This window comes from Mustelus asterias, chromosome 9, assembly GCF_964213995.1.
Source record: "Mustelus asterias chromosome 9, sMusAst1.hap1.1, whole genome shotgun sequence".
In the NCBI taxonomy this organism is placed as follows: domain Eukaryota; kingdom Metazoa; phylum Chordata; class Chondrichthyes; order Carcharhiniformes; family Triakidae; genus Mustelus; species Mustelus asterias.
This window is the reverse complement of record NC_135809.1, coordinates 34,311,028-34,323,155: the sequence shown is the minus strand read 5'-3', so window position 1 is coordinate 34,323,155 and position 12,128 is coordinate 34,311,028. Positions and strand designations below refer to the sequence as shown.

Sequence of the window (12,128 nt, the reverse complement as noted above, 5' to 3'; positions counted from 1 at the left end):
TACAAGAGCTTTAAAAAAATTATCTTCCAATGTGCTTTCAGCACCACCCAATACTTCACCTCCTAATCTGCATTCACAGCTATTGCTTGTAAAATGCCTTCAGTAATACACTAATGTGCAATTTCCTCATGAAAATAAGCAGAAATAAGTAGATACCCAAATATCCACTTCATGTCCATTGTGACTTATTAATCATTCATTTCTGTATCACTCTGGAATTTACAATAATTCAATTCATTTTTAAAAACAGAACCGTAAGTCAACTCAAGCTGCCTCCAATGATACCTAATATGGTATTTCTTTAAAGAAAAAGTAGATGCATCACTGAAAAGCTGTTTAGATTACAGTTATGATTACACAACTGTACCATTGGTGCAAAGCTGTTCTCTTTAATGTTGTTGGAAAGTAGAAGTGCAAATGCTCCAGTCTGTACCATTAAGCCAAACCTGCTTCATAACAACGCTAAACTTGTACTGCAATACACCCTAGAGCTTTATGTACATCATCATTGATTTACTATTCTGTATATTTAATTTAGTACATAGTTAAATCGGGTACTAGTGATTGGAGATGAACAGGTGGTTGAGACAGAGTTACGAGCCAGGGCCGTTTATGAAGGTCATCTAAGTCTCAGCAGTATTGCACTTTTGAACATACTTTTTCAAAGCTTGATATCAGTGGGGTTTTTTCTGGAAAGTTCTCTCATATTGGGCTTCATCCAAATTTTAGCACCAATGTTTTGAATTAGACTGTCATTATGGTTACAAACTTTAATGTCATTTAATGAGAGAACATTTCAGAAACAGTTTAAAGTTTATTTATTAGTGTCACATGTAGGCTTACATTAACACCGCAGTGAAGTTACTGTGAAAATCCCCTAGTCGCCACACTCTGGCGCCTGTTTGGGTACAATGAGGGGGAATTTAGCATGGCCAATGCAGCTAACCAGCACATCTTTCAGACTGTAGGAGGAAACCAGAGCACCCGGAGGAAATCCACGCAGACACAGGGGGAATGTGCAGATTCCGCGCAGACAGAGACCCAAGCTGGGAATCAAACCCAGGTCCCTGCTGTTGTGAGGCAGCAGTGCTAACCACTGTGCCGCCGTGTCGCCCAACACACGAATGCCAAAATCATTATAGTTAAATACATTGGCAACAACATTGCTGTCCTATAACACAAATTTACATACTGATATCAGAATTAAAATCCAAATGCCTTGGAAGATTTTGAGGCAGAATTATTTTAAAGTAACAAAATCATTTTATGATTTGAGATACTGTCCATTGTTTAGCATTCATTAAGTTAATTATTGCTCTATTTGCAATGCTTGTTATGTATAATACAGAGAGCATCAGCCATGTGCTGCAATACATTGCTAGATTCTTGCTTAACCAGCTGCTATTTTCACCTGCAGAACTTGGTATCGGTTTGGCAGCCATCGCCAGGCTCAATGCATATCATTGGAAAGTTTTTTCCCATCCCTCTTCCTTTTTAATGTTGGCAGTATTCCAATATTTCAAATCTCCCATCTTCAGAAATTTGCACCAACCATGCCATTTTACCATTATCTTGCGAACGATATTAATATATTCTTTCCTGCAGGCATGAAAAGCATATAACTGCACAAAGATGAGTGACAGGTCAGATGATCAGTCAGAATATAAAGAACAGCAGAGAATAACTAAAGGCTTAATCAGGAGGAAGAAAGTGTGAGGGGAAGCAAGCTGGAAATGTAAAAACAGAGTGAGAGCTTTTGCCAGTATTTAAAAAGGAAAAGAGTGGGTAAAGTGTCTGTTGGTCCTTTGGAGTGTGACAATTGGGAGGGGATAGTAGATAATAAGGAAATAACGGATGAAATGAACAAATATTTTGCTTCTGGCTTCACTACAGAGGATACAAAAACATTCCAGTAACAGCTGCAAATCAGGAGTGGGAGAGGGGAATTTGGTGAAATTACAATCACTAGGGAAGTGATACTGAGCAAACTGATGGAGCTGTGAGATGGGAATGTGATAGTGCGGGTGTTGGGACTAGTAATCCTTGGGTTCAAATCCCACCAGAGCAGATGGTGAAATTAGAATTCAATGAAAATCTGTAATTAAAAGTCTAATGACAACCATTGTCGATTGTCATAAAATTCATCTGGTTCACTGATGTCCTTTAGGGAAGAAAATCGGCCATCCTTACCTGGCCTGGCCCACATGTGACTCCAGATCCATAGCAAAGTGGTTGACTCCTAAATACCCCCTGAAGTGGCCTAGCATGCCATTCAATTCAAGAGTAATTAGGGATATCTTTCGATAAATGCTGGCCTAGCCAGTGATGCCCACATCCCATGAATTATTATTTAAAAGTGACAAGTTTCTGGATATTTATGACTTCACCTTAGGGTCTTAAAAGACCTGATTAATGATGTAGTCGGTGTTAATTTTCCAAAAGTTTGCTAGATTCTGAAAAGGTTGCATCAGACTGGAAAGTGACAAATAATACCCGTCTATTCAAGAAGGGTGAGAGGGAGGCAGGAAGCAGGAAATAAGCCAGCTTGACGACTATCATGGGGAAGATATTAGAGTCGATCAGTAAGGAAGTTATAGTTGGGAATCAAGAGGAACTCAAGGTAATTAGGAAGAGTCAGTATCATTTTGTGAAAAGAAAATCATGTGTAACCAATTTACTGGAATATAATGTCGGAAAATATGAAGTTATGCACTTTGATCAGACGAATAAAGGAGCTAAATATTATTTAAATGGAGACAGACTGCAGAAAGCTGCAGCAGAGAGAGATTTGGGGGTCCTCATACATAAATCACAAATAGCTAGCACACAAGTTCACCAGGTAGTAGGGAAAGCAAATGGAATGCTGGCCTTTATTTCAAAGGAATGAAAGAATAAAACTAGGAAAGTATTGCTAAAACTATACAAGGCACTAGTTAGGCCACACCTGGAATACTGTGAACAGTTTTGGTTTCTAAGGGCAGATATACTGGAATTGGAGGCAGTCCACAGAAGGTTTACTAGGTTGATCCTAGGGTGGAGGGATTTTCTTATGAAAGGTTAAGTAGGTTGGATCTGTACTCATTGGGAGTTCAGAAGAATGAGAGACGGCCTTATTGAGGTGTAGATGCCGAGAGGATATTTCCTCTTGTGGGACAGTCCAGGACCAAAGGACATAATCTCTGAGTAAAAGGTCGCTCATTTAAGATAGGGATGAGGAGGAATTTCTTCTCTCAGAGGATAGTGAATCTGTGGAATTCTTTAGCACAGAGAGCTGTAGGGGTTGGGTTGTTAAATACATTCAAAGCTGAGATTGACAGATTTTTAAACAGTAAGGAAATTAAGGGTTATGGAGATAAGATCAGCCATGATCTCATTGAATGGCGGAGTAGATGCGATGGGCTGAATGGCCACTTCTGCTCCTATGTTCTATGAAGGAGCAACTTGCATTGTGGATAAAGGGAAGCCTGTAGACGTGCTGTACTTAGATTTCCAGAAAGCATTTGATAAGGTGCCACATCAAAGGTTATTGTGGAAAATAAAAAGTTCATGGGGGTAACATATTGGCATGAACAGAAGATTGGTTGGCTGGTAGAAAACAGAGAGTATGCATAAATGGGTATTTTTCTGATTAGTAGGATGTGATCTGAGTCCCTCAGGGGTCAGTGCTGGGGCCTCTCCTCTTGACAATTTATATAATGACTTAGATGAGGGTGGTGAAAGCATGGTAACTCATTGCAGATGACACAAAGACAGGTAGGAAAATTTGTCTTAAAGAGGGCATAAAGAGGTTGAGGGTTGTGGCAAAATGTGAAGTTGGTCACTTGACTAGATGAATAAAAAAAAAGCAGAGAGTTACTAGAGAACTGCTGCAGAATTCCAAGGCGCAGAGGGATCTAGGTGTTCTTGTGCATGAGTTACAAAACGTTAGCAATCAGGTACAAGTAATTAAGAAGGCTAATGGAATGCCATGCTTTATTAAGGGAGGAACTGAACATAAAAGTAAGGATGTTATGCTTCAGTTATACAGGGCACTGGTGAGATCACATCTCGAATGTCGTTTGCAGTGTTAATTTCTTTGTTTAAAGAAGGATGTGAATGCACTGGAGATGATTCAGAGGAGGTTCACTGGATGATGACCTGGAATGAGTAGGCGGTCTTTTCAGGAAAGTCATGATGTGGAGATGCCGGCATTGGACTGGGGTAAACACAGTAAGAATTTTAACAACACCAGGTTAAAGTCCAACAGGTTTATTCGGTAACAAATGCCATTTGCTTTCGGAGCGCTGCTCCTTCGTCAGATGGAGTGGATATCTGCTCTCAAACAGGGCAGAGGCACAAAATCAAGTTACAGAATACTGATTAGAATGCGAATCTCTACAGCCAACCAGGTCTGTATCTTTAAGGGAATCAAAGGTTATTTGGGGTAGATGGGTGTGTGGAATTTGAAACACAAACAGATCAGTTGTGATTTTATTGAATGGCGGAACAGGCTCAAGGGGCTGAATAGCCTCTTCTGCTCATATTTTGTATGTTCGGATGAGAAGTATTGTAATAGCAATTTTAGAAGTGGGTATGCTGTAGATGATGCATATTTGCTCTCTCGAGCATCCACGACATATTGTCCCCATGAAAATGCTTTCTGACATTGCTTTTGTGCATTTTCATGCATTTAAGAGAAAAGGTAATAGTCAATCTCTTATAGTGATACATACACAGAGTCAAGACCAAGTGTGGTTAGCACTGCAGCCTCACAGTGCCAGGGACCCAGGTTCAATTCTGGCCTCGGGTCACTGTCTATGGGGAGTCTGCACGTTCTCCCCAAGTCTACATGGGTTTCCTCCAGGTGCTCCGCTTTCCTCCCATGGTCCAAAGAGATGTGTTGGTTAGGTGCATTGTACATGCTAAATTCTCCCTCAGTGTACCTGAACAGGCGCCGGAGTGTGGCAACTAGGGGATTTTCACAGTAACTTAATTGCAGTGTTAATGTAAGCCTACTTGTGTCTAATAATAAATAAACTTTAAAAACTAAACTGCAGTCGTCAGATTAAACTGTACTGTAAGACATGGGATAGTTAGACCTAGGCAACCTGGCAGGATTTAAACAGCTGCTTAATATCATGTGCTGTGAATTTGATCCTATTGATTATGCTACAGTTTTAAAACCTCTGTTAGGAGGCATTGTATTTGAAGAATTTTATAGCTAAAATTCAAATACCCAAGGTGCAGAACAGAAACTATATATAGGGGTTGTAAATAAACACAAGATGGCTGCTCTGTTAAATGGATTCTTATTATTTGGTAACTTTGGTCGTGAAGTTTTATGCCAAACATATATTTGAGACAATACAATTTCTGGTCAGTTCTACAATAGTTTCCAGTGACTCAAATAATTCTGTTAAGTTGGTAGTAGGTCCTGAAGGCAGCATTACTGGTAGATAAGGTGGTTAAGACATATGGGATACTTGCCTTTATTAGCCAAGGCTAATATATAAGAGCCGGGAAGTTTTGATGGAGCTGTATAAAACACTCGTTAGGCCTCAGCTAAAGTTCTTTGTGCAGTTCTGATCGCCACACTATAGGAAGGATTTGACTACACAAGAAAGGGTTCAGAGGAGATTCATCGGGATGTTGCCAGGACTGGACTGTTTCAGCTATGAAGAGAGGCTGATTAGGCTGGGGTTTGCTTTCCTTAGCGCAGAGCGGGCTGAGGCGTACCTGATTGAGGTATGCAAAATTATGGGATATAGATAGGAAGAAACCTTTCCCCTTAGTAGAGGGGTCAATATCAGGGGGCAGAAATTTAAGGTATGGGGCAGGAAATTCAGAGGGGATTTAAGGAGAGTGGTGGGAATCTGGAATTCACTGCGTAAAAGGGTGTAGAGACAAGAACTCTCACAAAAGCATTTAGGTAAGCACTTGAAATGCCATAGCATACAAGGCTATGGACCAAGTGCTGGAAAATGGGATTCGAATAGATAGGTGCTTGATAGCTGATGCAGACATGTTGGGCCGAAGGGCCTCTTGCTGTGCTGTAAAACTCTATTATATAGGATTTAGTTTTTAATGTTTAATTATTTCTGCCAACAACAAAATGCAACCAGCATTCAGATGCCACTTTGATTAGGTTGTGACTGAAATTCGTACTAGGAGTCTAACATGACCTTGTTTTCAACATTTAAAACTTACAGGGCTTTAAATCTCGGAGCTCTCTTTTATTTTTTTATTTAATTATGTCACAAGTAGGTTGACATTAACACTGCAATGAAGTTACAGTGAAGTTACTGGTGCCTGGTCGGACACACTGGGGGAGAATTTAGTTTGGCCAATACACCTCACCAGCATGTCTTTCGGACTGTGGGAGAAAACCGGAGCACCCAGAGGAAACCTATGCAGACACCGGGGAAACATGCAGACGCCACCCTGTGACCCAAGCCAGGAATCGAACCCGGTCCCCTGGCACTGTGAGGCAGCAGTGTGCCACCATGCCGCCCCATCCATATACAACAATTTGTACATTGCTGGAACAGCGGACGACAGGTAGAATAGGGAAAGGTGCAACTCCCTTGAAGTCTCAAAGCTCTTTTTCCATTTAACTCCAATCTCTTGTGCAGTTCCCTCCCATTAGCTTACCCTTGAGGCTGTCGATGCCCTCAGTAACAGTCTCAATCTCTGGAACTCCCTCCCTACATTTGTCTGCCTCTTCACTTCTCTCTCAAAACAAAGAACAAAGAAAATTACAGCACAGGAAAAGGCCCTTCGGCCCTCTAAGCCTGCACCGACCGTGCTGCCCAACTTAACTAAAACTCCCTACCCTTCTGGGGACCATATCCCTCTACTCCCATCCTATTCATGTACTTGTCAAGACGCCCCTTAAAAGTCACTATCGTACTATCTACAAGTATGTTAAGAGTGAGAGGATAAGATGTGAAGGAGTAGGACCTATCAAATGTGATGGTGGGAAAGTCTGTATAGAACCGATAGAAATGGCAGAGGTACTCAATGAATACTTTGCTTCAGTATTCACAATGGAAATGGATCTTGGTAGTTGCAGTGCAGACTTGCAGTGAACTGAGACGATTGAGCATGTGGACATTAGGAAAGAGGATGTGTTGGAGCTTTTGAAAAGCATCAAGTTAGATAAATCGCCGGGACCGGATGGGATGTACCCCAGGTTACTGTGGGAGGCGAGGGAAGAGATTGCTGAGCCTCTGGCGATGATCTTTGCATCATCAATGGAGACGGGAGAGGTTACAGAGGATTGCAGATGTGGTTCCGTTATTCAAGAAAGGGAGAAGAGATAGCCCGGGAAATTAGAGACCGGTGAGTCTAACCTCAGTGGTTGGTAAGTTGATGGAGAAGAACCTGAGAGGCAGGATTTATGAACATCTGGAGAGGAATAGTCTGATCAGAAATAGCCAGCACGGCTTTGTCTAAGGCAGATCATGCCTTACGAGCCTAATTGAAGTTTTTGAAGATGTAACTAGACTGCCTCTTCACTTCTCTCTCAAAACAAAGAACAAAGAACGAGGGAAGAGTGGTAGATGTAGTTTATATGGATTTCAGCAAGGCGTTTGATAAGGTGCCCCATGCAAGGCTCATTGAGAAAGTGAAGGGGCATGGGATACAAGGGGACATTGCTTTGTGGATTCTGAACTGGCTTGCCCACAGAAGGCAAAGAGTGGTTGTAGATGGGTCTTTTTCTGCATGGAGGTCGGTCACCAGTGGAGTGCCCCAGGGATCTGTTCTGGGACCCTTGCTCTTTATGATTTTTATAAATGACCTGGATGAGGAAGTGGAAGGATGGGTTGGCAAGTTTGCTGATGACACAAAGGTTGGTGGTGTTGTGGATAGTGTAGAGGGATGTCAGCAGTTGCAACGAGACATAGATAAGATGCAAGACTGGGCGGAGAAGTGGCAGATAGACTTCAACCTAGATAAGTGTGTGGTGGTTCATTTTGACAGGTCAAATAGGATGAAAGAATATAATATTAAGGGTAAGACGCTTGGCAGTGTGGAAGATCAGAAGGATCTTGGGGTCCGGGTTCATAGGACACTCAAAGCAGCGTCGCAGGTGGAGGCTGTGGTTAAGAAGGCGTATGGAATACTGGCCTTCATCAATAGAGGAATTGAGTTTAGAAATCGGGAGATAATGCTGCAGCTGTATAGGACCCTGGTCAGATCCCACCTGGAGCACTGTGCCCAGTTCTGGTCGCCTCATTACCGAAAGGATGTGGAAGCCATAGAAAGGGTGCAGAGGAGATTTACAAGGATGTTGCCTGGATTAGGTGGCATGTCTTATGAGGATAGGTTGAGAGAGCTAGGTCTTTTCTCCTTAGAGAGGCAAAGGATGAGAGGTAACCTGATAGTGGTGTATAAGATGTTGAGGGGTATTGATAGAGTGGATTCTCAGAGGCTTTTACCCAGGGCTGAAATGGTTGCCACAAGAGGTCACAGGTTTAGGATGCTGGGGAGTAGGTACAGAGGAGATGTTAGGGGTATGTTTTTCACTCAGAGGGTGGTGGCTGCGTGGAATCGGCTGGTGGTAGTGGTGGTGGAGGCGGATTCGATGGGGTCCTTTAAGAGACTTTTGGATAAGTTCATGGAAGTTAGTAAGATAGAGGGTTATAGGTAAGCCTTGTAGGTAGGGACATGTTTGGCGCAACTTGTGGGCCGAAGGGCCTGTTTGTGCTGTAGCTTTTCTATGTTCTATGTATCTGCTTCCACAACCTCCCCTGACAACGAGTTTCAGGCACCCACTACTCTGTGTAAAAAAATCTGCCTTGTACATCTCTTTTAAACCTTGCCCCTTAAACCTATGCCCCCTAGTCATTGACTCTTCCACCCTAGGAAAAAGCTTCTGACTATCCACTCTGTCCATGCCTCTCAATCTTGTAGACTTCTATCAGGTCTCCCCTCAACCTCCGTTGCTCCAGTGAGAACAAACCAAGTTTCTCCAACCTCTCCTCATAGCTAATGCCCTCCATACCAGGCAACATCCTGGTAAATCTTTTCTGTACTCTCTCCAAAGCCTCCACATCCTTCTGGTAGTGTGGTGACCAGAATTGAGCATTATATTCCAAGTGCGGCCTAACTAACGTTCTATAAAGCTACAACATGACTTGCCTATTTTTAAACTCAATATGCCAGCCGATGAAGGCAAGCATGCCGTATGCCTTCTTGACTACCTTCTCCACCTGCATTGCCGCTTTCAGTGACCTGTGTACCTCTACACCCAGATCCTTTTGCCTATCAATACTCTTAAGGGTTCTGCCATTTACTGTATATTTCCTATCTGTGTTAGACCTTCCAAAATGCATTACCTCACATTTGTCCGGATTAAACTCAATCTGCCATTTCTCCGTCCAAGTCTCCATCTGATCTATATCCTGCTGTATCCTCTGATGGTCCTCATCGCTATCCGCAAATCCACCAACCTTTGTGTCGTCCGCAAACTTACAAATCAATCCAGTTACATTTTCCTCCAAATCATTTATATATGTTACAAACAGCAAAGGTCCCAGCACTGATCCCTGAGGAACACCACTTGTCACAGCCCTCCATTCAGAAACGCACCCCTCCATTCAGAAACGCACCCTTCTACTGTTACCCTCGGTCTTCTTTGACCGAGTCAGTTTTGTATCCACCTTGCCAGCTCACCTCTGATCCCATGCGACTTCACCTCCTGCACCAGTCTGCCATGAGGGACCTTGTCAAAAGTCCTCCAAGCTTCTGGCCATTTCCTAATTTCTTTCTGACTTTGGTTCAGCATCCATATTTATCATGTCTTTGAGGCACATTGGGACATTTTTTGCATTAAAGCCACTATGAAAATGCAATCTGTTGTTACTAATAATTGGCAGTCAGTATACAAAACTTACATGTTACTGTATTTATATAAAATGATGTCATTATGTTGCAGCTATCTTAAATATTTATCATTTGAGGTGAACATATATTTTCATTCCTTTCCTGACCTTGGGGTCAGGAAGGGAGAGCTGGGCCCAATTCCCAAAACTTCAGTAAATTTTACATTTAAACACTTCTGTTGTACACTTTTATCATTCTTTTAATTGGACGTGGAACATCTGTGATGTTCTACCAAAAACATTTGGTAATTTACCATGTCCAAAGTTTTAAGCGTGTTGATGAAACCTGATCTGGTGACTAGGTTAGATGACCATCGTACCCGATTTTTTTTTTATTTATATATAATATATATAATTTTCCAATAACATGCCTGACAAATTTGATATTACAAATCATAACATAAAAGCTAAAAGAGACAGATACAAGCTGGAGCTCTGCGGGAGTTTATTTGCATTCTGTAATTTTTTTTATTGGCAGGATTAGGATTTAATTAAGTCCATTTGGGCCAATGTAACCAATGGCAAGTACATAAAATACCGGGTGAGCTCCTCTGCGGAAGAAAACACAGTTCTAATATTAGGTTTCCAGTGTTATTAAAAACTTCGGGATCTGTTTAAAGTTCGGTGAAACGTCCCTTAAATGCTTTTTGTTGTTGTTGCTGTGAATATTGTCCCTTTCCTCAGGCCTTTTACATGCAGGGGAAGACAGGCAAGCTTCGCATACAGAAGCGGCGGGGACCTTTTACCCAGTAACATCATTAAAAGCTGTTGAACCACATTTCCGAGAACAAGATACAATATTTTCTAAACAATCGCAGATATATCATTCCAATAATAATAAGCAATTAGCCTCCGACACTTTCCCACATCTACCCCACCCCCAACACGTGAGGCGACAACTGCAGGCCCGCTGGTGATTTCTTTTGGGTTGATTTTTTTTGTGTGTGTAGGGGAACTTACTTTAACAAACTCGAGGCTCCAACGCCGTTCAAAGTCTCCTGCTTCGATGGTTCTGTGCAGCCAGTTTGCAATCTCAACGTGACACACAAGAAGGAAAGGAGTAAAAGCTAGTTTATATATTTTTTAAAAATACACAGAAGGAAGGGGCTTTTTTTCTGTTCAGTAAAACTTGAAGCAGGGATGAGGTCATTGGTTTAAAAATAAAAGGATGGCGTCATTTCAGACCAATCCCACTGATAGCCACTTAGCAGAGAGAGAGAGAGAAGGGGCTGGGGAAAGGCCAACCATTCACTCACTCCGCTTCTTAGCCGCACTGAGGCACCTTGTAATAATGTAACTCCGTCCACATAAAGAAGGTGCGAGTGAAACCCTCCCCTTCCCTCCCCTCCCCTCCTTCCCTCCACTCCTCACCTTCCCCGCTCTCTCCTTCCTTCGCCTTTCCATTTCTTGCTACTTAGTTTGGTCACGGGGCGGGATTTCAGCGGAGAAAGGACAATGCTCCGTATTCAAATGACTCTTTCGCTGCTTGGGAACGCTTCCCTAAAGGGCTGTTTGTTAACCTCTCTGTTACCCTGCTTCTTTTAGGCTGAGATTTATTTAAATGCAATCAATTGTCGCCTGTAAATGTTTTACTGTGTTTACACAATGTATAGACATCATATACAATGTGTTTCTCGGGACAAACATTAGCAAAGACCGATCGTTTCTGATTGTGTTCCATTCAACGATACTTTTGTTATATTAATCCCTGTGTCCGATTTATTGAATTACATTCAGTAACAGGAAGGAGTGAGAGTTATCTCATCGGAAGCTCAGGACAGGTCATGTCTCACCTTTTGTTTTTTTTAGTTTCCCTAATAAATTAACTTAACTTTCCCCATCCTTGGTAATTGTTATTTTACCCGGAAACGGAGATATTATAATTTCAGAAGTGTCATTTTCTGCATTCTTGAGACCTCTGTGACAAACTGAACACAGTGCCTGGCACTCACCAAAGGGATTTGCAGTGACAATCTGCCGCTGGTAACATGAAAAATGAACACAGCATATACAATGCATGTATCACTGTATTTTGTGCTATAGAGCAATAGTTGTATAGAAAAAAGGAAAACGTTTGAAAAATAAGTCCCAGCTTAATAGTAAAAAAAACTGCAAATAAATTATTTTCACTTAATATAATGTATGCATTGCTTATTTACAGATCAATGTATTAGTAGATTTGATACTCCTTAAAATTCAGGTAAAACTGAGTACAATACAGGCCCATTGAAGAAACTTTCTTTGGAGCGAATTCAATTGGTT

The 12,128-nt window shown here is 41.8% G+C and overlaps 1 protein-coding gene across 3 annotated transcripts in view; it reads right to left on the bottom strand.

Moving 5' to 3' along the window:
* Positions 1-11,293, bottom strand: part of dusp16 (dual specificity phosphatase 16) — a 95,835-nt gene extending 84,542 nt beyond the window's left edge. The window contains exon 1 of one of the 3 annotated variants that reach the window (XM_078219938.1): positions 11,238-11,293. The gene's annotated coding sequence lies outside the window, so the exon portion shown is untranslated. Of the gene's footprint in view, positions 1-10,826 lie in introns of all 3 variants that reach the window. The other 2 variants (XM_078219936.1, XM_078219937.1) reach the window with 2 other exon arrangements.
* Positions 11,294-12,128: the final 835 nt, after the last annotated feature.